Raw genomic sequence first — 26,372 nt, 5'->3', positions numbered from 1 at the left:
TTGGGTGCTCCCTGTCCTTTGTTCTCTCGAACTCCAGCTTTCGTATCCAATCCAATCTCGGACCTTTCCCCATCCCTTCCCTGTCGTCATGGCTCCGCCGAGGAAGGGAAAATGGAAGAATCCCGTGCCGCCGCCTCGCTCGTCGTCGACGGCGGCCCCCGCTGTCGATTGGCCGGTCATAATCAATCAAGAAGGCCTGGGCGCCCAGCCCTGGCCACCATCTTCAACGAGTGCGGGAGGACGAAGGCCTGGCCTGCGTCTCGCTTCTCCGTTGACAGGATTCCCACCGAGGTCCGGTATTTCGCCGACGCCCTGCGGGCGGGACTGGTTCCCCCCTTCTCTGATTTCTTCAACGCCGTGCTTTCCCATTATCAGATCCATATGATGCACCTGGGTCCTGAATCCATCACCCTTCTCACGGTATTTGCCTTCGTTTGCGAGGCAATGATGGGCATCCTTCCTTCGGTTGCCTTGCTGCGCCACTTCTTCTCTCTGCGCCTTGTCGACCCCATCCGATGCTTGGGGTGCCTGAGCTTCATTGTTGCGCCTGAGATAGAAGCCTCTGGAATTGACTTCAGTCTTCCTCCGCCCGTGCCTGGGTTTTGCGAGCGGTGGATGTATGTGGACGTAGGGGTACCCAGCCCCCTGCTGACGGAGCAATCTTCGCCTGCTGTCCCCAACTCAAGCTGGGGCCAGGAGACGCTCGCGAGCCCCCGGCTCGCCTTCGTCTGGCACCGCTTCGAGTTCCTGAGGAAGCTTGGCGTGACGGCGCCCAAGGTGGTGAAGGAGTTCTTGCTGCGCCGCGTCGCCCCTCTCCAGCGCCACTCTCATCGAATGTGGGCCTTCAGCGGTCATGGGGACCGCATGCGGCTCCAGGAAGAGGACTTGACGCCTGAAGCTCTAAGGAAGGTGCTCTTGGTCTTGAGTGGGGATCCTTCCCCCGGCGACATTCGTCAGGGGGGGGCCTTGCTGTACCTCTGCTCGAACAGAGGCGACTTTGTGAGCCAGATGCCCATCTTCGACGAATGGGGGTCGCGCCCTACTGGCCTCCAGGGGCCCCGCGAGAACCCAGTGGTGGTGGTCGCCCTCGCAGCCGCCCGAGGTGACTCTTCCTCAAGTGGCGGGGCAGGGAGGCATGAGCCTCCGAAGGCGGAGGGTGCCCTCGCCAAGGTGACAGCACTGGGTGGTGCTCATGAGGGAGCGGCTCCCGAGGCTCGTGCTGCCGCAGTAGAGGGTGGCGAGCGGCCGCCCGTAGTGCCTGCGGCCGAGGCTCCCGAGCCCCCAGCCGCTCTTCTTGGCGAGGCGACGGGCAGCGCGCATCAGGCGGACGCCCCTGACGCGAGTCGCCTTGATGCTTCCTCCTCATCGCAAGCTGACCCCTGCGCTCAACTCTTGGGTCGCTTCCGCGTGGACTTGAGGCCCTACGGAAGAGGAGGGAGGCCCTGGGCGATGACTACCCTTGCCGCCTGCTGAAGTGTAGGAAGTACTACGCCATCGACGAGTAAGCCTTCTCCCTTCCCTATTCCTGACTCTTTCGTTGCTTGTTCTGATCCTTTCCCTGCAGGGCCCTTCCTTCCGAGCTCACGGGGGTGGATGAGGAGCCATCCCCCTCGCCTCCACCTCCTCCGTTGTCTTCGATCATCCCGAGCAGCTGGGCCCTTGTGGTGAGGCCGGTTGGCGAGACGAGTCATCCCAAAGCGCAACGCGGCCCTGCGCTCCCCGGGGCCTTCCTCCGCGGGCCTCCTCGGGGCATAGCTAGCCTGCCGTGGGCTTCTCGTCTGGCCGTGGACCGTGATTGGCTGGGGTACTCCCGGCGCTCTTCACTTGGAGATGGACTGGCTTTAGGTCGGGCCTTCGGCAGGGTGCGCCCGGTCATCTCGGGGGCGCTAGCCCCCAGCCCCCTACCCGAGAGGGGAGTGCTAATACGAGCCCCATGGCGCTCGCTTGGGGCGGATGATGGTGTGGAGGACGTACTTGAGCGCGCCCGGGAGCGTCGCGCTCTTCGCCATGGGTTCCTCCGGAGGGCGGCTGACGCGGTGAGCTTACTTGGTGAGGAACTCGCTGATGAGGACGCGCGCCTCGAGGCTGAGGGCCTTCGGCTGGTTGCGGAGAGGTGCGAGCTGGAGGCGGCTGCCGCCCTCGCGCACCGTTGGCGTGATCTTGATGATGAGGAGGCCAAGGCGTCGCTGGCGGCCTCTCGGGAGGCCCGTTCCCAGGCCTTCGAAGAAGCCCGGGAAGCTGATCGGCGGCGAGAGGCCACGGAGGAGCAGTCATAGGAACTCTTGGCCCGGTGCCGCTCACTGGAGGAGCAGGTGGAGCTGCGCGAGGCGGCCCTTGCGTTGATGAAGGTGGCCTCCGGCGACCCAGCGGAGCTCCAGGAGCGTGAGGAGGTGTTGACGCTGGAGGCCGCCGATCGCGCGCGCGAGCACGAGCGCCTGGAGACGAGGGAGCGCTGGGTGACACGGGCGGAGGAAGTCGCTGCGCGGGAAGCCCGTGTCTTGGAGGAGGTTGGACGTCGGGTGGCAACGGTGCACCTGAATCTCGAGCGCGAGTTCTCAGAGAGGCTGGAGTTGGTCCGGATCGAGGCCGAAGGTAGGACCACCGTCCTGACGACCAAGCTGGAGGAAGCGACGCGGCGGTTTGATGCCTTACAAGCCGCGCTCGAGGCAGTGTAGGGGGAGTCAACTACTTCCCGCGCCGAGGTGCTTCTTCTTCGCCAACAGGTGGTTGAGGCTGAGGCCATCGCCCATCAGAATGCGGACGAGATGCGTCAGCGGCGGCTCTTGGAACACGAGCATGCCCCCATGCTCAGCACGCTCCGGGAGAGGGCCAACACGGCCTTAGGTAACATCTGCGAGGCGGCCGTCGGTGAGCCGCGTGCCATTAACTACGCCGGCAACCTTCAGTTCTTCACCAATATCGTGACGCAGCTGGAGGCACGGTCGGTTCGTGCCAATAGGTTGGTGGAGGAGAGGAGCCGAGCCCTGCTCGGGCGCGCCTTTTCCCGCGTCTTCAGCCATCTCCGGAATATGGATCCTCATTTTGACTTCGACGCTGCCATCGCCCCAGTCCCCCAGGCCATCCGAGATGACCTGGTGTATTGGGTGGAAGACAATGTGGACGCCCTTGTCAGGGCCTTCGCTTCGTACAATGACGGCGTGATTGTGGCCGCCGACGAGGGCGGCGTGGTGAATGGACCTGACGCCGCTGGCGGCAACACGGAGGGCGATGGCGAGGCCAGCGACAGCTCGGACGGCGCTCCTGAGGACGCATTGGGGGATTTATCTGACTGACAGCGCGCCGTCCCTGTTTCCTTATCTTGCATGAATAGAACTCAGGCTTTTGTCCTGATGGTTGTGAGAGCATTTTGGGAGGGGGTGCCCCTCATGTAAAACCAATGTTTTAGCGCATTAGTCAATGCTACGTTGCTCATAGGCCCGTGCTAAGTGGTTGGCTAGGCGACAAGCCAGCTGGTTAGTTTACCTTCGTCTTGCGCAGGTCCTGAGATAATTTGTGGGAGGTTGTGGTGCCTTAAACGCCTCCTGACCGAATCCGTAGGATCTGCAGTGAAGATAGCCTCCCGAGGGGGTATGACGGCGGCAGTCTGGGCTGCACGCGAGCTAGGCCAGACCCGGCTCGCGAGGGGCTCACGAGGGGAGGCAGCTGAGGCGAGGTTGTAACCGAAACGCGAGAGATTGCTCGAACGAGACTAAGAACCCCTTCCGCAACACACGCAAATCTCAAAGTCGAGTTCAACTTAAATCCAGCGGGGGAAAGCAACAACCAAGGGGAAAGCAATGAAAGCAAACAAAAGGCCGCGTCCGGCACCTAGTCTAGTCTTGGACGTCTTCTCAGCAGCGCGGAGCTAAGTGCTTCCACTGGGCGTGGGAGGGAGCCCCAGGGCCTGAGGCCGGCACCCCTGAGACTCCGGGGCGTGTACAGCCCCACTCATTATTATGTGAGAGTGTCACGGGGCGGCGAGCTTCACACGCACTGGGCCTTCTTCACAGGTACCGGCCTTGCTTCATATCGCCAGACGAGGGCCCCGCCTTGCGCCACACTCTAGTGCCATCAACGACGACCGGAAACCAGGACGCCGCCGATGGGGTAGAGCGGTCGCCAGCGGTTCCCTCGACGACCACGGGTCCTCCGCCAGGGGCAGGCCCTGAGGCACCTCCCCAGTGGAGGGCCTACCTCCTGGGAATGCCTTGCTCCGAACGCCGCGGTGGTGATGCCGGATCTCGGCCCCTCTCCTGCAGCCCCCGACGCCCTCCTCCTGAGGGGTAAGAGGCCGCTGGAGCGGGGCAGCTGCTCGCTGTGGCGACCTACACCTCCTGCGACCCATGATTAGTGTATGCCTCCTCCTGAGGGATTAGTGGTACCCGATAATCGTTGCTTCCAGTGTGTCCGGTGGGGCCGTCCCTGGGTTCCTGGAAGAGCTCAGCTTCTGGCGCCTCGTCCCCCCAGCTAGGGCTGAGGAGTGAGCCCTGTTCGCCCTCGCGTGGGTGCCCTTGATCCATCATGTGGGGCACGTACTCTTCCGTGGTCGTTACCCCGAAGGTTGCGTCGTAGGGCTCTGCGTGCCATGCAGCTCTGCTTGACGTGCCAGCCTGGTGATGGTAGCGCGGCGGCCCATGGGGGCCGTGGGTCACGACGAGTCCTTCTTCGCTGGCGGGAAGCGGAGTCGGTGCTGCCGCCGGCCCTGTGCTGACAGCTTCGCTGGTGTTGGAGTAGCTTTGGAGCCCGCGGTTGCACGCGGGGCCCCGCGTGGGCCGCCCTGGGCCTGAGACAGGAGCGGAGTGCAAAAGGGGTGAGCCCCCGAGGCGGCGAAGCCCAGGAGCTCCGCCACCCGCTCCAGCAGCACGTCGCGGGCGCCTTCCATCAGTCTGCGCTGCAGCAGCTCTCGGGCCACCGTGAGCGCGGCCCTTGAGTTCGCCTACTCCCAGCGGGTGTACGGCGTCGTGGACGCGGCGTGGTTGGAGGCTCTTGCTGCCGATCGCGTCTGTCGCGGTGTTAGAGCCGTCAAGGCCTGTTCGTGTCGCCCACGGCCCGCAGCGCCCTGCGGACCGCGAGCTGCCTGGGGCATGGGGTCGCCCGGGGCGAGCGGTTCTGCGCGGGCGGGCCAAACCGCCCAAGGATCAGGGTTGCCCGCCTGGTCGTCGGACATGGTGATGACGATGCGACGCGGCGCGAAGCGGTAGAAGGCAGATCCCAGTGCACCCCTACCTGGCGCGCCAAATGTCGGATTTCGGGTTCCGGCAGACCCTTGAGGTTGGAACACTGGGGTGCGCGCGGAGATTCAACCCTCTACTGGCTCGCTCCTTGATGAATCGCTAGGACCTAAACTACTAAACAGAACAGCACAAGAGACACAAGATTTATACTGGTTCAGGCCACCATTGTGGTGTAATACCCTACTCCAGTGTGTGGTGTGGTGGATTGCCTCTTGGGCTTGAAGATGAACAATACAAGGCAAAACAGCCTCGCGAGGGTCTGTTCTTGGCTGGTGTGACGAACTGCTGGGAGGAGTTCAATCGCTCTATCTACTGGTTTCTTGGTTAGGGTTCTGTGTCCCCATTCTGGATGCCCTACCTTGGGGGTGGCTAGTCCTATTTATAGGCAAAGGCCCTGGGCCTCTTCCCAAATATTGAGCGGGAAGGGCGCCAACAATTGGCCTTTTTGAAGGGGAACAGCGGGTACACTTATCCTGACTAAAGTTGGTCCTCGCCTGTCAAAGGCTCTCGTGGTGACGCCGGCTTGGGCTCCACAATGACTTCCTTCTTGCCGTTGGGCTGGTCTTGATCTTGTTGCACCAAAATGGACACCTTTGCTTGATGCTCTCGCCTACGCTTGCTCCCTTTGCACCAAAGAGGAAAGGAGGACACTGCGCGGGCTGGCGCCCGCCTGGCGCCCTTGGTCGTCATGGCTTGCGTCATGGGAACCTCGCGAGGTACCCCGCCTTGAACTCTCCGCCTCCTCATGAGCCAGCCTGACGAGGCCGCGCCTGAGGAAGCTCCTTGTCGCCCGCCCCGCGAGGCTTGGCCCCTCGCGAGGGTCTTGAGCTTGCGTTGATGAAGATGGGTTGTGCTAGGCCACCTTTGAGCTACGCCACAGGCCGCAGGCAGGCAAGTCTGGGGACCCCCATTCCCAGAATGCCGACAGAGTTTGATGACACCAATGAAGAACTATTACTATCTTCAGAAGTGCCAGGCAAGCAAAACCCCCTTGTTCATTCCGATACAATCCCACTCTCTCGCTCCTGCTCTCTTGTACTGCATTAGGACAACAACGATTCAACTGTTACATGCTGCGGTAGTTGAACCCCTTTCATTTGCATGACCTGTCATTGCCACAGTAAATAGATGAAACCCACTAGCATGAGTAGGAGTTGTTTGAGCCCTAATGTGCCTACTCATTCATGCTTGTTTGTCATGCCTGCTACTGCTTAGAGTTGAGTCAGGTCTGATTCATCGGGGATGAATCGGAGGTGTGTGAACATGTCCTACTGTGTGTGAGCTAAGTGTGTGAACACGATTTGGTAAAGGTAGCAGTGAGAGGCCATGTAGGAGTACATGGTGGGTTGTCTCATTGAAACCGTCCTCAGGAACTGAGTTCTGTGTTTGTGATCCATGAACAGTTACTACCACACATTGGGTTCCGGTAACTCGACCCCTCTCGGCTTATTAATCAACTTGATCTCTGTCCAGGAGTTGCAACTAGTTTCTGGTGTTTGTAGGTAGTGTTAGTAGTCTACCAAGTGGCACCCAGTATAGGTGGGCTTGGGACAGACTAGGCACAGTGGCCCGGTGTACCAAGTGGCACCCGGATGGTGGGCTTGGGAACCCTACACACATCGTTTGGGGCCGTGAGCGACACCCCGGCCGGATCTCGTTGCGGATGGAACCCGAATAGACGACAAACCTGGACGAGAGACTTGTGTGGTTAGTCAGGTCGTGGCCGACTCCCTCGCCAGGCTTCCGCTTGAAGGTTGCCGAGATACACAAAGTGTACATGGTGGTAAGTGGCGAGAGCGTGTGTGAAGAAGTACACCCCTGCAGGGTTAATATCATCTATTCGAATAGCCGTGTCCGCGGTAAAGGACTTCTGGGTTGCCTGTACAGTTCATAGACAAGTGAAAGTGGATACCCTAAAATGCGCAAGATAAGCGTGAGTGCTATGGATGGCGTTCTCGTAGGGAGACGGGAGCGGATCCATAGTGGTGTATTGTTATGGTGAATATGTGGACTCGTGTGCGTCACCTCAAAAGAGTTACTTGCAGTCGAAGTTCAGGATAGCCACCGAGTCAAAGCTGGCTTTCTGCAGTTAAACTCCACCACCCTCTTTGTTGATACTGATGCATATGTAGATAGTTCTGATGTAAGTCTTGCTGGGTACATTTGTACTCACGTTTGCCTATTTTATGTTTTTGCAGAGAGACTTCAGTCTCATTAGTAGTTCCTCGTGGACTTCGACGTTTAGCTTGTTACCTCAGCTACGATCTTGTGCCCTCGGCAGGATCTGGTAGATAGTCAGGCTTCTCAGCCTTTTTCATTTATAGATGTCTGTACCCAGACATGTTAAGCTTCCGCTTGTGCTTTGACTTGTGTGCTCTGAATGTTGGGTCATGAGACCCATGTTTTTAATATCTCGCTCCTCGGAGCCTATCAAATAAAATACTTGAGTTGTAGAGTCATGTTGTGATGCCATGTTGTATTTGCACATATTGACCATATTGTGTGTATGTTATTGAAATGCTTGATATGTGTGGGATCTGACTATCTAGTTGTTTATCCTTGGTAGCCTCTCTTACCGGGAAATGTCTCCTAGTGCTTCCACTAAGCCTTGGTAGTTTGCTACTGCTCCGGAACACTTAGGCTGGCCGGCATGTGTCCTTCCTCGTTCCTGTGTCTGTCCCTTCGGGGAAATGTCACGGGTGTTTACCGGAGTCCTGTAAGCCCGCTACAGCCTGGTTTACCGGAGTCCTGCTAGCCCAGTTGCTATAGCCCGGATTCACTCGCTGATGACCGGCATGTTCGTTGCTGGGTCATGTATGCCTGTCCCTGTAAGTTAGTGCCACTTTGGGTTCACGACTAGCCATGTCAGCCCGGGCTCCTTGTCACATGGATGCTAGCGACACTATCATATACGTGTGCCAAAAGGCGCAAACGGTCCCGGGCCTGGTAAGGCGACACCCGTGAGAATACCGTGCATGAGGCCGCAAAGTGATATGAGGTGTTACATGCTAGACCGGTGTGCCATTTAGTCAGGGTCCTGACAGCTTTGGTATCAGAGCTTGACTGCCTGTAGGATTACCAAGCCAAACTGGTTGAAGTTGAGTCTAGAAATTCTTTCGTTATATGTAGGGGAATTGATTGTGGAAGGGAACATAAGGATCTTTTTACTCCTTTACCTCATGCCCTTCTGATCTGAGTCAACCTCTTCTTTTCTACAAGGATTAAGAACTAGGCCTTCTCATCTATCTATCAGGATGACGAGTTACTATGATAGAGACTTATAGGATTGATGGATTTAAGCCCCAGTTCAGTTTCTACTACTTTGATATGTTATCAATTGATCTCGGAACCTTGATATTGTGATGCTAAGTGGTTATGCCACTATTTTACAGGATGTCTCAAATCTTTTTGAGAATTTACAGCCGTTATGATGTCCAAGTCATCCCAGGTTTCTAAATAATCTGATGCATTTGCAAATTCCCTTGTCGTTCCCAATGTTTCTTTGGGCCAGATTAACCACGCTAATCAGTGAGTTGAGGTACTCTGCTGCCTCGACATATATGTTGGAGCACTATTATGACCCTAGGTGTCTTAGAGGATCACCTAGTAACCCAGCCATGTTTTGTGTTCCCAGTGTGATGATTCTGGCCATCATTCTCGAAAGCATCCCGTGATGCCATTTAGTTAGTAGGCATTCTATTCCAGGGTTTTTGAACCCAAGATTCACATCCACTTACTTCATGTTGATAGTGTTTGCTAGTCCCTTCAGGATATTAGTAACCTTTGCAATAGACCTCGAGGTTCGTGGTATTACCTTCTTCCAAGTACCATGAGCTGTTTATGGCAGAAGTTCCTCGCTGAATCGAAAGATCACAACCAGAGTGCTCTTGACGAGTTCTGGATTCTATGTTGTTATTCTGGCACTTCTACCTTTCTTCATGGGTTATCCGGAAGATACCTGTTGAACTTGGTTCAACATACTAATCTATGCATCCACAACTCAGAAAATCGTATGTTCTTTGAGTTGTCCCTCTTTAGTTGTTTTCTGACCCTCGTCTATCAATTGATAGTCAAGGATATGCATGCATTCATTCATCAATGTCTTTTACTCTTGTGGTCCATCAAGTCATACTCCAGAACCCCATCCACATTCAGGATTGGGTCAAAGCAGTTGTAATCCGCAAATCAAAATGCCAATCCAGCTTTCGGTCTATTCTACCCTGAAGTATTACCCACTTTATGTCAAGAATGTCATGGAAATTGCACACCATCCTATGAATTCTTGACACAGTGATACTTCTTGCCATCATTATTCATGTCTCGGTCCCCGTGTTATTGTAACCGGCACGCCGACAAGTGGATCATGATGTGTGAAATTAATACCCCTAGCAACCATGTTTCTTAGTGGTTAATGGACGATAATCTCATTCTTAGTGTGTTGGTTATGGAATCATCATTCTAAGATTGATCGTGCTACCTAGTCCATATTTCCGGTGCAACCTCCAATCAATGAGTTAGGATTGTATCAATCCATCGCTCTGTTGATCATATCGTCTTGCCCTGAAAAGCAAGATTGTTCTCGAGCTTAGTAACATGTCGGTGGTTCGTGATTTTTCAAATGTCTTCTCGAAAGTATCACCAGGTTGTCACCTAACCGCTATGTTAAGCTCGTGATCAAGTTGGTTTCTCTATGAACCACCCCTTCTCCAAGAACCTGTGTCGGATAGCCCGAGCTAGTTGGTTAAGCTAAACAACAACTTAGAGAGTTGGAAGATAGAAGCTTGCCAACTTAGTTCATTTAAAGGGACATCTTTGTGTGTGTATGTTGAAGAAAGATGATATCTTCATCGATTGGTCCCTGTGATCAGTTGTTGGATCTATTATCTTAAACAATCTTTGATTTGAGCATGGGCTATTGTCAAGTCAAATCAGAACCAACGATATTCGTAATGTTGTCTTACTCGTGGTTGATTCCTCGAGCATACACCATTATACTCCTTGGGTCTGACCAATGCTATCACCTTGTTCACATAATTGTGGAACTCCAATTATATGGAAACCTGGATGAATTGGTGTTGAGCCCATCGACAACATCCTTGTCTTCTCCATAATTCTGTTGAACATTAAGCTGGTGTTGGAAACTTTTGAAAGCATTTGTTCATGCTAGCTCATGAAGCTTATGCCCAGGTGAAAGAAGTGACTTCCTCTAATTCATGTGCATTTGTTGCAAGTTGTCGCCGTGAATTTGAGAAAGTCAATGTTGCTTCCTCTGGAGTCACTCCAAATCAGTCATGCATACGTGCGAAGTACTCTATGGTTTGGAGACTTGCAACCTTCATTCTATATGTGTCCCTAGCACACTAAGCCACGGATTGATTTGCTCAAGGATAAGAAGTTTGTCGATAAGTGCACAAGGACTTCGATGTCCTCGATGGTGGCTCCCCACCTGAACTCGGTAGTGTTTTATTATAAGACTACTATGTGGTCATGCTTGTCTCGGACAACGTGTTCACATGTTGTAGCAGAACCAGCTCAGGTTTTGGAGCTTGATGTCGCAGTTCATTCCCCGAGAATCTCGCAACGTCGTCTCGTTGATTTGTGTTGCAAACTTTCATTTTTCTTCCTAGACTCGATGAGTCTGGAATATCCTAACACCAACCAGATCTGAATCTCAGGCAGATATGATGGTTGGAACGTTTCCCAAGAACTATAATATTGGTCTCTCTGTAACCCTATAAAATGGATGTCGTGGCCAACACACCCAGCCGGAAGACCTATTATTGTAGTATCTTGATTGAGGAAGTTGGCCACCTCCCCATAAGGATTTCCTAGGATTTACTCAAGTAGTTGTTCCTTATGGATTTTTGTGTTCCCGAAGTCTGACCTTTTACTTGATGTTCTAGATATCAAACCATAACTATGAATGGATTATGCTAGCACATCAAGGAGAACATTGGAAGCGGAGTGCTAAATGTCTCTCGGTCGATCATCCAGATTTTGACCCCTTAGCCTCGCTAAGGTGAAATCTGAGGAAGTGTTATCTTCCTTTGCGTTTGCATCCTCCACAGGTATTCATCATGGTAGAATGTTGTATCACCAGGATCCTCGACATGGATGTTGGTAAGGCCCTGATGAGTAAGGAAATGCTCAAGTTCTTGAGAGCATGCTCAGTCACTGGGTTATATTCTCGGTATCAATTGGAATGTTCCTTCCATTTGCCGATTATTCTATAACCATAGTTTCGTTTCCAAAACTGAGTATGCCATTTCTTTGAATTCCTTCAAATCATCGTTTGTGAATTGCCATTAGCCTGGTATGAAGAGTTTCAATGATCCTTTCCGATAGAGTTTCCTTCTAACTCCATCGAGTTGGATGAATATCTCGAAAGCAAAGACGTCAAGATCAAGATGATGCAATGAATCAACATCTCTGAGAAGGACAGTTGGATCGTGAAGATCGTGTTAGCTTGTGTCCCCTCTGTCTTCTTACTCACGTCTTGAATCTCGGGACGAGATTCTTGTTTAGTGGGGTTGAGTTGTCACATCCTTAGTTCTGGTAATGCTTAGTGCTATCATCTTGTGTTGCATCATGTTTAAGTTTCAATTAAAGTTGAAATGGGGATTGATCAAACCCTAGCATCAGAAAGAATCCAACTAGGATCAAAATGAAATATTTTCAATGAACCCAAAGTGCCCTTTGGAAATGTTCATCATTTCTGATAAAGGTAAAAACCTCTGCCAAAAATGATGAACATATTTCTAAGTCATTTCTGGATTTTTGAATTAAATCATATTGTATTTGACTTTGGGCATTTAAACATTATAAATAATTTAAATGCTCAAATAATGTTGGAATTATTTGTGGGGCACTGAAATAATTCAGAAAGTGCTCATGAATATTTTCAAGATTTATAAGATTGATTTGGTTTTTAAAACTGGATCAAAAACAAACAGCATAATTAGAAAACAGAAACAAAAATAGAAAAGAGAGAGAAAGAGCTAACCTAGACTTACCTGTGCGGCCCACCAGAGTCAGCCCACCAGGGCCAGCCTAGCCTAGCAGCCACTTCCTCCCTGTCGTCTTCCTCCTTGGCCACAAGGACAGGGGCACGTGCTCGCCGCCTGCTGGCCACGCGCAGGCCACCTCCACCCTGCCTGCTTCACTCCCCCAACGCCCTGAACACGCCACGCACCCCCTAGCCCCTCTCTCTCTCCCCGTGCCCTCTCCCTCCTCTGTCTCTCTCCCTCGCTCATCCCCGGACGCACAGAGACCGCTGACGAGCACCGCCGCGGCCACAGCCACTCCCCCGCTCCCTCTCCATCCCAGGCGTCTCCGCCTTGCTGTTTTCGTCCTCCCCACCGAGTCACGCGGCGCTAGAAGCTCTACTGTGCCGCCACCGCTGCAGTCTCGCTCGTCGGCCGCCGAAGATCGTCGTCGCTGATTCGCCGTCTCCGACGCCTCCCCGAGCCTGCCGAGCTCCGCTTCGACTTCGGTGTGAGCTCCACCGTCTTCTCCCCTACTCCTCGAGCTCGTTTCCATTCACTAGCCGTGCTAGCCGTCAGAGCCGAGAGCTCATCGCCGCCGTTCATGTCGCCGTCGTGGCCACTGTCACCTACGGTCGCGACCGAGCACACCACTGTGCTCATCGCCATGCCACGACCCCAAAACCCTCACCTATTGCTCCTCTTGTGCACGGTAGCCACCGCTCGCGCCTCACCTGAGCTCCGGCCGCTGCGGCCGAGCTCCTCGCCGTCACTATCGGCCACCCTAGTTGCAGACACAACCATCGTTGGACGCGCCGCGTCATGGCCGTTCCAACGGGACTAGCCCCGCATGCTCCCGTCGCTGGAATCGCCGGAACAACGAGCACCGCCGCGTTTGCTTACCGCCGGCGGTTAGCTGCCCGACTAGCTGACGTGGCGCAGGATTAATTAGCGCTAATCACCAATTAATTTAACCCCAAGGGTCAATGACTGTCGGGCCCCACCGGTTTAATTAACCAGCTAACGAAATTAGATAGGATTATTCTAATTCGACGGGACCCACGCGTCAGCTTTGACCAAGCTGACGTGGCTGTTGACTAGGCCCACATGTCAGTGACACTAACCAGCCCCAGCCACTGACCACTGGACCCCACTGGTCAGGTTTGACCTGGACCGGCCCTGTTGACCGCTGACATCATAGTGACGTCATGCTATAAACTTCTAAAAAAACTGAAATTTAAATAAATCTTAAATGGTTTATTTATTTCAGAAAATGTTATAAACTTCTAAAAATCATATAAAATCAACCATAACTCAGATGGAAATAAGTTATATATGAAAAATTGTCAGAAAAATCCAATCTATCCATTTGTACCATTTTCATGCATGTTAGAACAACTTATGACTACTGTTTAGAACAATTCCATTAAATGGCATATAAGAAATCACATATGGAGTTTGAATTTGAATCTTTGATTCAAACCAACTTCATTTAATCTGGTTGCTAGTTGCATTAGCTCAAACCACATCATATTGACATGTCACACTCATACATCATATTGTTGCATTGCATTGATTGTGTTCTTTCTGTGTTGCCAGTGTTTGTCCCCCCTCAGTAGACGTTGTTCCGATGATGAGTTCGATGACATCGATGAAGAACTCTTACTATCTTCAGAAGTGCCAGGCAAGCAAAAACCCCTTGTTCATTCCGATAAAATCCCACTCTCTCGCTCCTGCTCTCTTTTACTACATTAGGACAACAACGATTCAACTGTTACATGCTGTGGTAGTTGAACCCCTTTCCTTTGCATGACCTGTCATTGCCACAGTAAATAGATGAAACCCACTAGCATGAGTAAGTTATTTGAGCCCTAATGTGCCTACTCATTCATGCTTGTTTGTCATGCCTGCTACTGCTTAGAGTTGAGTCAGGTCTGATTCATCTGGGATGAATCGAAGGTGTGTGAACATGTCCTACTGTGTGTGAGCTAAGTGTGTGAACACGATTTGGTAAAGGTAGCGGTGAGAGGCCATGTAGGAGTACATGGTGGGTTGTCTCATTGAAACCGTCCTCAGGAACTGAGTTCTGTGTTTGTGATCCATGAACAGTTACTACCACACATTGGGTTCCGGTAACTCGACCCCTCTCGGCTTATTAATCAACTTGATCTCTGTCCAGGAGTTGCAACTAGTTTCTGGTGTTTGTAGGTAGTGTTAGTAGTCTACCAAGTGGCACCCAGTATAGGTGGGCTTGGGACAGACTAGGCACAGTGGCCCGGTGTACCAAGTGGCACCCGGATGGTGGGCTTGGGAACCCTACACACATCGTTTGGGGCCGTGAGCGACACCCCGGCCGGATCTCCTTGCGGATGGAACCCGAATAGGCGATAAACCTGGACGAGAGACTTGTCTGGTTAGTCAGGTCGTGGCCGACTCACTCGCCAGGCTTCCACTTGAAGGTTGCCGAGATACACGACGTGTACATGGTGGTAAGTGGCGAGAGCGTGTGTGAAGAAGTACACCCCTGCAGGGTTAATATCATCTATTCGAATAGCCGTGTTCGTGGTAAAGGACTTCTGGGTTGCCTGTACAGTTCATAGACAAGTGAAAGTGGATACCCTAAAATGCGCAAGATAAGCGTGAGTGCTATGGATGGCGTTCTCGTAGGGAGACGGGAGCGGATCCATAGTGGTGTATTGTTATGGTGAATATGTGGACTCGTGTGCGTCACCTCAAAAGAGTTACTTGCAGTTGTAGTTCAGGATAGCCACCGAGTCAAAGCTGGCTTGCTGCAGTTAAACTCCACCACCCTCTTTGTTGATACTGATGCATATGTAGATAGTTCTGATGTAAGTCTTGCTGGGTACATTTGTACTCACGTTTGCCTATTTTATGTTTTTGCAGAGAGACTTCAGTCTCATTAGTAGTTCCTCGTGGACTTCGACGTTTAGCTTGTTACCTCAGCTACGATCTTGTGCCCTCGGCAGGATATGGTAGATAGTCAGGCTTCTCGGCCTTTTTTCATTTATAGATGTCTGTACCCAGACATGTTGTGCTTCCGCTTGTGCTTTGACTTGTGTGCTCTGAATGTTGGGTCATGAGACCCATGTTTGTAATATCTCGCTCCTCGGAGCCTATCAAATAAAATACTAGAGTTGTAGAGTCATGTTGTGATGCCATATTGTATTTGCACATATTGAGCATATTGTGTGTATGTTATTGAAATGCTTGATATGTGTGGGATCTGACTATCTAGTTGTTTATCCTTGGTAGCCTCTCTTACCGGGAAATGTCTCCTAGTGCTTCCACTAAGCCTTGGTAGTTTGCTACTGCTCCGGAACACTTAGGCTGGCCGGCATGTGTCCTTCCTCGTTCCTGTGTCTGTCCCTTCGGGGAAATGTCACGGGTGTTTACCGGAGTCCTATAAGCCCGCTACAGCCTGGTTTACCGGAGTCCTGCTAGCCCAGTTGCTATAGCCCGGATTCACTCGCTGATGACCGGCATGTTCGTTGCTGGGTCATGTATGCTTGTCCCTGTAAGTTAGTGCCACTTTGGGTTCACGACTAGCCATGTCAGCCCGGGCTCCTTGTCACATGGATGCTAGCGACACTATCATATACGTGTGCCAAAAGGCGCAAATGGTCCCGGGCCTGGTAAGGCGACACCCGTGGGAATACCGTGCGTGAGGCCGCAAAGTGATATGAGGTGTTACATGCTAGACCGGTGTGCCATTGAGTCGGGGTCCTAAAGATCATTAAGGTAAAACCCAACCATAGCATTAAAGTATCAAGTCCTCTTTATTCCCATACGCCATGACCCACTTATCCGTGTTTGTGTTTCAGTCACTCACGCAATGCAGAAAATAAGCAAACCATGAACATATTGCAAACCCTACAGCGAGGATCCCTCACGCTTGCGCGACACGGAGAGCACCATAGGACAGCACCAATAATAAAACATGCAACTCAAACCAATCACGATCATCAATTAGCCCATAGGACGAAACAGATCTACTCAAACATCATAGGATAGCCATACATCATTGGGAAATAATATATAGCGTTGAGCACCATGTTTAAGTAGAGATTACAGTGGGTAAAAGAGGGGTTACACCGCTGCATAGAGGGGGGAAGAGTTGGTGATGAGGGCGGTGAAGTTGTTGGTGTAGATTGTGGTGATGACGATGGCCTCGGCGGTGTTCTGGCGCCACCGGGAGCGAGGGGGAGAGAGTCCCCCTCCTTCTTCTTCTTCCTTGGCCTTCTCCCTAGGTGGGAGAAGGGTTCTCCCTCTGGTCCTTGGTCTCCATGGCATGGGAGGGGCGAGAGCCCCATTGGATCTGTCTCTCTGTCTCTCTCTGTTTCTGCATTGCTCATTCCGCCCTTTCACCGTTTCTTATATTCACAGAGATCCGTAACTCCAATTGGATTGAAACTTTGAACATGATTTTTCTCCAGATATTAGCATTCTTGCGGCGAAAGAAGGGCAACAACCTCCTTACGGGGTGTCCACGAGGGTCAGGGGCGCGCCTGCCCCCTGGGGCACGCCCCCTGCCTCGTGGGCCCCTCGAGCATCGTCTCGTGTTGATTCCACTTCTCAAAATTCAGATGTATTCCAAAAATATTCTCTGTCCGTTTTTATCCCGTTTGGACTCTGTTTCATATGGATTTTCTGCGAAACAAAAAACATGCAACAAACAGAAACTGGCACTGGGCACTGGAACAATATGTTAGTCCCAAAAATAGTATAAAAAGTTGTCAAAAGTATATGAAAGTTGTATAATATTGGCATGGAACAATCAAAAATTATAGATACGACAGAGAGGTATCAGCATCTCCAAGCTTAATTCCTGCTCGTTCTCGAGTAGGTAAGTGATAAAAAAGATAATTTTTGATGTGGAATGCTACCTAGCATAATCTTGATCATGTAATCTAATCATGGCATGAATATTAAGAGACGAGTGATTCAAAGCAATAGTCTATCATTTGACATAAAGACATCAATACTCAGGCATCCCAACAAACAATCATGGCTTTCAAAATATCAATGCTAAAGAACGCTATCCCTACAAAATCATATAATCTTGTCATGCTCTGTCTTCTTAACACAAATTATTTATCATGCACAACCCCGATGACAAGCCAAGCAATTGGTTTATACTTTTTAACGCGCTTCAGCTTTTTCAACCCTCACGCAATATATGAGCGCAAGCCACGGATATAGCACTACAGGTGGAATAGAGTATGATGGTGGAGGTTGTGTGGAGAAGACAAAAAGGGAGAAAGTCTCACATCGACGCGGTTAATCAACAGGCTATGGAGATGCCCATCAATTGATGTCAATGCGAGGAGTAGGGATTGCCATGCAAACGATGCACTGGAGCTATAAGTGTATGAAAGCTCAAACTGAAACTAAGTTGGTGTGCATCTAACTTGCTTGCTCATGAAGACCTCGGGCATTTGAGGAAGCCCGTCATCGGAATATACAAGCCAAGTTCTATAATGAAAATTCCCATTAGTATATGAAAGTGATAACTCAAGAGACTCTCTGTATGAAGAACATGGTGCTATTTTGAAGCACAAGTGTGGTAAAAGGATAGTAACATTGCCCCTTCTCACTTTTTCTCTCATTTTTTTGTTTTTTGTTTTTGTTTTTTTTGTTTTGGTGGGCTTCTTTGGCCTCTTTTTTTATTTGGGCTTCTTTGGCCTCTCTTTTTTTAAGTCTGGAGTCTCATCCTGACTTGTGGGGGAATCATAGTCTCCATCATCCTTTCCTCACTGGGGCAATGCTCTAATAATGATGATCATCACACTTTTATTTACTTACAACTCAATATTACAACTCGATACTAGAACAAAAATATGACTCTATATGAATGCATCCGGCGGTGTACTGGGATGTGCAATGATCTAGCATAGCAATGACATCAAAAAACAGACAAGCCATGAAAACATCATGCTAGCTATCTTACGATCATGCACAGCAATATGACAATGAATGCTCAAGTCATGTATATGATGACGATGGAAGTTGCATGGCAATATATCTCGGAATGGCTATGGAAATGCCATAATAGGTAGGTATGGAGGCTGTTTTGAGGAAGATATAAGGAGGCTTATGTGTGGTAGAGTGTATCGTATCACGGGGTTTGGATGCACCGGCGAAGTTTGCACCAACTCTCGAGGTGAGAAAGGGCAATGCACGGCACCGTAGAGGCTAGCAAATTGCGAAAAGTTAAGAGTGCGTATAATCCATGGACCCACATTAGTCATAAAGAACTCATATACATATTGCAAAAGTTTATTAGCCCTCTAAGCAAAGTACTACTACACATGCTCCTAGGGGGGAGGTTGGTAGGAGTTAACCATCGCGCGCCCCTGGCTTTCACACAAAGGAGGACAATCAATAACAAATCATGCTCCAACTTCTTAGCATAACGAGAGACTATACGTGCATGCTTCGGGAATTACAAACCTTAACACCAATATTCTTACTAAACACAACCATTTACTAGTACCTCCCACATATTATCATCTCTATATCGCAAAACTATTGCAAGGAATCAAACATATCATATTCAGTGATCTACATGTTTTATGTAGGATTTTATGACTAACCATGCGAGTGACCAATTCCTGTCAACTCTCTAAATAGATATAAGTGAAGCAACAGAGTTTAATTATTTCTACAAAAGAAATGCCCACGCTCTAACAAATATAGGTGAAGCAAAAGAGCATTCTACAAATGGCGGTTTTCTATGTGAAGATAAACACGCAATCCAAACTTCAAAAGATATAAGTGAAGCACATGAAGCATTCTATAAATCCATACTCAAAAGATATAAGTGAAGTGAATGAGCATTCTATAAATCAACCAAGGACTATCTCATACCAGCATGGTGCATAAAAGAAAAGTGAAAACTAAATGCAAAAGACGCTCCAAGATTTGCACATATCGCATGAATGAAACGAATCCGAAAACATACCGATACTTGTTGAAGAAAGATGGGATGCCTTCCGGGGCATCCCCAAGCTTAGACGCTTGAGTCTCCTTGAATATTTATTTCGGGTGCCTTGGACATCCCCAAGATTAAGCACTTGCCTCTCCTCCTTTTCCTCATATCGAGACCTCCTCGATCTTCGAACACTTCATCCACACAAAACTCAACAGAAAACTCGGTAAGATCCATTAGTATAATAAAGCAAAACACTACTCTAAGTACTGTTGCAAACCAATTCATATTTTGTTTTTACATTGTAGCTACTGTAATATAACTTTTCCATGGCTTAATCCACTGATAGAAATTGATAGTTTCATCAAAACAAGCAAACTATGCATCAAAAACAGAATATGTCTTAAACAGGACAGTCTGTAGTAATCTGAACATTCACCATAGTTCTGGCACCCCAAAAATTCTGCCAAAATTAGTAAAAATAAACAATCTGTATAGAAAGACAGCGCAAAAAGTTTTAGAACCGTTTGACATTTCGGTAAAAATTGTAAAATTGCGCACTAAAGCCGAAGTTTCTGTCTTGCACCGCACAAACCAACAAGCAATGAAACAGCCTAAAGGCAAACCTTGGCACATTATTTTTATAATACAATGGAATTTTACAAGGGGATAATTATTTTTGATGAAAAGTTTCTATAATTAAGATTCACAAAGTTTCCGTGAGCATGAACAAAGTTCAAGGAGCTCTCCCACTTCAACAATGCTTGTATTTCTCACTTTCACTTTTCTTTTGAAAAGTTTTGGGTTCCCCTATTTAATTTTTTGTTTTTAGACTATATAAAAGCACTCAACCGAAATAAATGACTCTCAAAAACTTCCGGGTTGTCTCCCTGGCAGCGCTTTCTTTAAAGCCATTAAGCTAGGCATATAGTGCTCAAGTAATGGATCCACCCGGATCCCAAGGTATATCAAAGCCAATTTTAATTAACAATGATTTGTAATTTAGTAGTGAGCACAAAGTAACATATATCATGCAACAACGAAGCCTAACTCTCTTCCTATGCATCGGCATGTCATAAAAGAACAATTCATGCACACATAGTAAAGGCCAATGCATAGTATAAGCAGTTTCTTGCAATTTTATCATATTGGAAACATAGAGAGGTGGAGATATAGTTCCTCTCTCATAATATATGCAAGTAGGAGCAGCAAGCACATGCATATTATATCAATCAAAATCATCATGTGTAGTAGTAAAACGCAACCCATCAATATAATCCTTAATAAGGGCAAACTTCTCCGATATAGTGTAGTAGGGAGAATTCAAAAAGATAATAGGACTATCATGCGTGGGTGAAATAGCAAAATTTTCATGTTTAACATAAGGAACTATAGCAAGTTCATCTCGATGAGCATAATTCATATTGGCATCTTGGCCACAAGCATAGCAAGCATCAAGTTCATCAAAAAGGGATATTTCAAAAGAATCAACAGGATCATAACAATCATCATAGAAATCATCCTCCCATAAGCACGAAGGGGAATTAAACAATGTATGAGTTGAAGAGTTACTCTCATTAGAAGGTGGGCACGGGTAGCTAATCTGCTCTTCCTCCTTTTGTTCTTTGCTCTCCTCATCATCTTTTTCATCCAGTGAGCCCACAGTTTCATCAATTACTTCTTCCATAGACTCCTGCAAAATATTAGAATCTTCTTGGACAGCGGAGGAGTCCTCAATATATGGTTTAACATAGGCATTAGAATCATAATTATCATAACAATATTTAAGTATGCCAAAATTTTCAGATTTGTAAAGAGTAGCATCATACTTTCCAATCAAAGAAGCAATTTCATAAGCACCCTTAAAAGCAACAAATGCTTCAATTTGTTGAACATAATAGTAATTATAAACACCCTTAGCATACAAAGATACGATTCCATTATCACTAAACTGACATTGGTAGGGAAGGTGTTTCTTAGGGTCTTCAGAACAACAAGTAAAATCATATATTTCACATAAATTCCAAGCATAGCATTGCAAACAATGAATTTGATCCAGTAAAAGTTTCCCTTTTTGAGATAAGCGGTGTCGCACATAACAAGCATGCTCATCTAAAGATTTGCCCTAAACTAAGCTAGTTGGGGTTTCAGCACGAGCACATAGGGATTGAAGATGATCCAAGTAAAAAGCTTCAGGAGTGTGATAGATTTTGAGTGGTTCTTCAACCATTAGTGTAGTAGGTACAACTAACTTTTTTGGTATTTTGCGTTTCCTACCCATAACTAAAGATAGAAAACAATAGCACAAAATAAAAACTACTTAGTGATAAAAGCAAGCAAGCACACTCAAGAATATTCACCCCGCGCTATAACTCCCCGACAACGGCACCAGAAAAAGGTCTTGATAACCCACAAGTATAGGGATAAATTGTAGCCTCTTTCAATAAGTAAGAGTGTGGAACCCAACGAGGATCTAAAGGTAGAACAAATATTCCCTCAAGTTCTATCGACCACCAATACAACTCTACGCACGCTTAACGTTCGCTTTACCTAGAACAAGTATGAAACTATAAGTACTTTGTAGGTATTTTGGATAGGTTTTCAAGATAATAAAGAGTTCGTAAATAAAAAGTAGGGGCTGTTTAGATAAAGAAGCAATAAAGTTAGTTTTAGTAGAGAGCTTTTTGTCACAAGAAAGTTATTTGTCCCTAGGCAATCGATAACTAGACCGGTAATCACTATTGCAATTTTATTTGAGGGAGAGGCATAAGCTAACATACTTTCTCTTTTTGGATCATATGCACTTATGATTGGAACTCTATCAAGCATCCGCAACTACTAAAGACCATTAAGGTAAAACCCAACCATAGCATTAAAGTATCAAGTCCTCTTTATCCCATACGCCATGACCCACTTATCCATGTTTGTGTTTCAGTCACTCAAGCAACACAGACAATAAGCAAACCATGAACATAGTGCAAACCCTACAGTGGGGATCCCTCATGCTTGTGCAACACGGAGAGCACCATAGGACAACACCAATAATAAAACATGCAACTCAAACCAATCATGATCATCAATTAACCCACGGGACAAAACGGATCTACTCAAACATCATAGGATAGCCATACATCATTTTGAAATAATATATAGCGTTGAGCACCATGTTTAAGTAGAGATTACGGCGGGTAAAAGAGGGGTTACACCGCTGCATAGAGGGGGGAAGAGTTGGTGATGAGGGCGGTGAAGTTGTTGGTGTAGATTGCGGTGATAATGATGGCCCCGGCGGCATTCCGGCGCCACCGGAAGCGAGGGGGAGAGAGCCCCCCTCCTTCTTCTTCTTCCTTTGCCTTCTCCCTAGGTGGGAGAAGGGTTCTCCCTCTGGTCCTTGGTCTCCATGGCATGGGAGGGGCGAGAGCCCCTCCGAGATTGGATTTTTCTCTATGTCTCTCTCTGTTTCTGCGTTGCTGATTCTGCCCTTTCACCATTTCTTATATTCCCGGAGATGTGTAACTCCGATTGGATTGAAACTTTGAACACGATTTTTCTCCAGATATTAGCTTTCTTACGGCGAAAGAAGGGCAACAAGCACCTTACGGGGTGTCCACAAGGGTCAGGGGCACGCCCCTTGCCTCGTGGGCCCCGCGAGCATCGTCTCACGTTGATTCCACTTCTCAAAACTCAGATATATTCCAAAAATATTCTTCGTCCGTTTTTATCCCGTTTGGACTCCGTTTGATATGGATTTTCTGCGAAACAAAAAACATGCAACAAACAGGAACTGGGACTGGGCACTGGATCAATATTTTAGTCCCAAAATAGTATAAAAAGTTACCAAAAGTATATGAAAGTTGTATAATATTGGCATGGAACAATCAAAAATTATAGATAGGACGGAGACGTATCAGTCCTCACACACCGCTATATATTTCTCTATCTAACGCATAAGTGCACACACTTTATATACATCGGCATTTCTCTCTCGCACATGCTCACACTCTCCCCCGAGGTGTCTCACACACACACCCTATATATCTCCCTCTCTCTCACTAGTACGTACCACCCTTTTCACCAATCTCAGTTGGAAAACACTATTTCTCTCACACGCACATACACACACACGTTCTCTATTGGCCCTTTATATGCACATATATGTGCCTACGTGTCTCCCGCACGCACAGTATCTTTAGGCCTCTCTCACACACATTGCGCCCCCCCCCACACACACACCTCTCTCTCACTAGTTGGCGCATATGATTCCATCGGAACCGGTAGGATATCCCTGACTATTAGGCTGGATTGTAATAGGAGGCAAAGTTTTACCCAAGTCTGGGCCCATGCAGTTGAGGAAAAAGCCTACTCCTGGTACTGTATATTTGTGATAGGGGTGTGTACAAAGTACACGTGAATACCAGGGTTTGTGTGTGTGTGTGCGCGCACGCGCGTATACTATCGACTAACTAGCCCCCGGGCTTATGTAACATACTCAGGCCTAGGCTTACAAATCATATATAGCCGGCTTATCATCAGTGGGGATAGAGACCTCCACGACTCCGGTAGCTTCGTCTTGTACGCCGAGTCCTCCACGGGTCTTTGTATAACGTGTCTTGGTCCAACCTATGTGGTGTAGGATTGGACCGACCCATGAGTCCTCATGTTGACCCACCACAGCTAGAAATGATGTGCCCACCACAGCGCACACACAAATCGGCCACTAAGAAAATAAGCATATACAATAGTACAAAGTTATACATGAAAGATAATTGCATGGTGCATCTAATAATATTTGTTCTGCATTGTGAATGTTTATATCTTCTCCTCAAAAATTAGTCACGGGAAAGAGAAATGAAGGGCATATCTCTCTTTGCCTCCGTCGCACCCCCTCTCTCTACACCACTTTCACGTACACACACAAACTATCTCTCGGCCCACTTAAAGTATGCCCCCGACACATTCACGCGTGACGGTCACTGGACTTCAGAATATGCTAATTACGGTCACCGTATACATTCTTGCGGTGATCATATGGTATCTAGCTCACCATATGTCTCTGTATTTTGTTAATGACACTAACGGTCATTGTATTTGATGTGTGCTCCGTATTTTGTTGACGACACTTACATTTATTGTATTTGAAGTGAAAGCACAATATGGTCAATGGACTTCAGAATAAGCTCATTACGGTCACCATATGCATTTTGTGGTGCTAACCAGCCTGTGCTTGGGTGGTTAGGAGGACAGTGGTATCTCCAGCCCACCAGGGTTAAAGTCCTGGTGCTCGCATTTATCCTGGATTAATTTCAGTATTTCCAATGATGTGCATTCAGTGGGAGGAGACATTTCCCACGACTACGAGGCGCATATGGTGACTTCGTAAAATCTCAAGATGATATGCTGGCTCACTCTCTCGAAGGTGCTTATAGGGGTAGGGTGTGCCTCTGTGCGCTTATAGTGGTGAGTGTTTGCGCATATATATGAGCGCTTGCATCTGTACCGTGTTAAAAAAACACATGTCATGATTATAAGGTCACTGGCGCACCGTACAACTCCCTAATTTGTTGATGACATGATCAATTGACCAGTCAAACACTCCACGTGGCGCAACTAGTGTTACACCATCAGCGCATGTAACCATGGGGCCCACCTGTCAGCGTGTATATGAAAAAAAGAAATGGTAGCTTGCGTCTTTACTGTGTTAATAAAATACTTTTTGTGGTGATCATATGGTCACTGGCTCACCATACAGCTCGGTAATTTGTTGATGACACAATCAATTAACCAATCAAATGGTCCACGTTCATCAGTGCACATTACCATATGGCCCACCTGTCAGCACGTATATGAAAGACAATGGTAATAAATTAGTGGTCGGTGGGGATTCGAAGTCTTGAGACCTTTGGTTGGCAGCCCACGCGCCCTAACCACAGCGGACAAGGTCGCCTTGTGAATCAACCGCAAAAAAGGTCGCCTTGTGAAGTTGTGATGATATGCTGAGCCGGCCATTTTAATTGCATGTACGCACGAGCCACTATGGTGAATACAAACACATCACACATGCGCACAAACACGCCCGCAACGCCCGCATGCGCGCATGCATGCATGCATGCAATACTCACACGTACACATGCACACACGCAACACTCGCATGGACACACACACGCATGCATGCGTGCAACACTGACACATACACATGCACGCATGAACACACGCACACATGCGACTGAAACGTACACATGCACGAACGCAACAACCGCACACCTGCATGCACACAACACACTAAGCAAGACACACACTCAACCTATACGTGCATGCACCCTTTCTTAAGGACATGGATTATTACGAGTATTAATCAATCTTATCTGTCATAAGCAGAACATTGATGTTTGCAGCGGTCTTTATGAACCACAACGTATCAAATAGGCTATCAAAGAAACTTTTAAAATTCTCTTACATTATATAGTAGGCTTATCAACCTAGATGAATTAGATGATGTCACACTCAAATGAACCATCATCGGTTCATGAAATGCCCACTTCTCACCGCCCTGGTCCACCAAAAAACCCTCACCCCTCGCGCGTGATTCCTACCCGGCGCTAGCTACCCGCGTTCATGCAGAGCTCGCTCCTCTATCGTGTGCTGCCTGCATTGGGTCACTGACATGCAGGCCCGGTACCCAACAGGCCCACACGTCAGTGGAAGAACGGCGCGGTGTCATACGCCAGAGTCGAGGGCACCGCTCATTGCACGCCCGGCTGAGCATGCCTCCTTGCCACATTCAAACGCCTCCATGAAACCCATGTGGAAGCCGAGAAACTCACTTCGGTCGCACGTCCGTTCATGACCGGGCTGGTGTTAAACACAACGCCGGACGAGCTCCTCCCGTCCGCCGTCTATTTAATCTCCTATTTAAACGAGGCCAGACGCCGACCAAGAATCGCACACCTCCGCCGCTCCCCTATCTCCTCATTCACCATTTTCTCCCATCTTACAATGGCTTACGAAGAGTAGTTATCCGGCATCCAAGCCGGCTGGGTGACCCGCCGAGCCCGCCGGATACGAGTTATGCAGCTCGCTGAACCACCTCCCTCCCCTCGCCCGACGGAGCCAGTTGCCGCCCCAAGCTGGCACGTGGTTCAACAACTCACCGCTCTAGGCTAGCTGGACGAGGAGCGGTGAGCTGCTCCATGCCGGCACGGCAGGGAGCAT

The sequence above is a fragment of the Triticum aestivum genome, chromosome 2B (assembly GCF_018294505.1).
Source record: "Triticum aestivum cultivar Chinese Spring chromosome 2B, IWGSC CS RefSeq v2.1, whole genome shotgun sequence".
NCBI lineage: Eukaryota > Viridiplantae > Streptophyta > Magnoliopsida > Poales > Poaceae > Triticum > Triticum aestivum.
Note: the sequence above shows the minus strand (reverse complement) of the source record.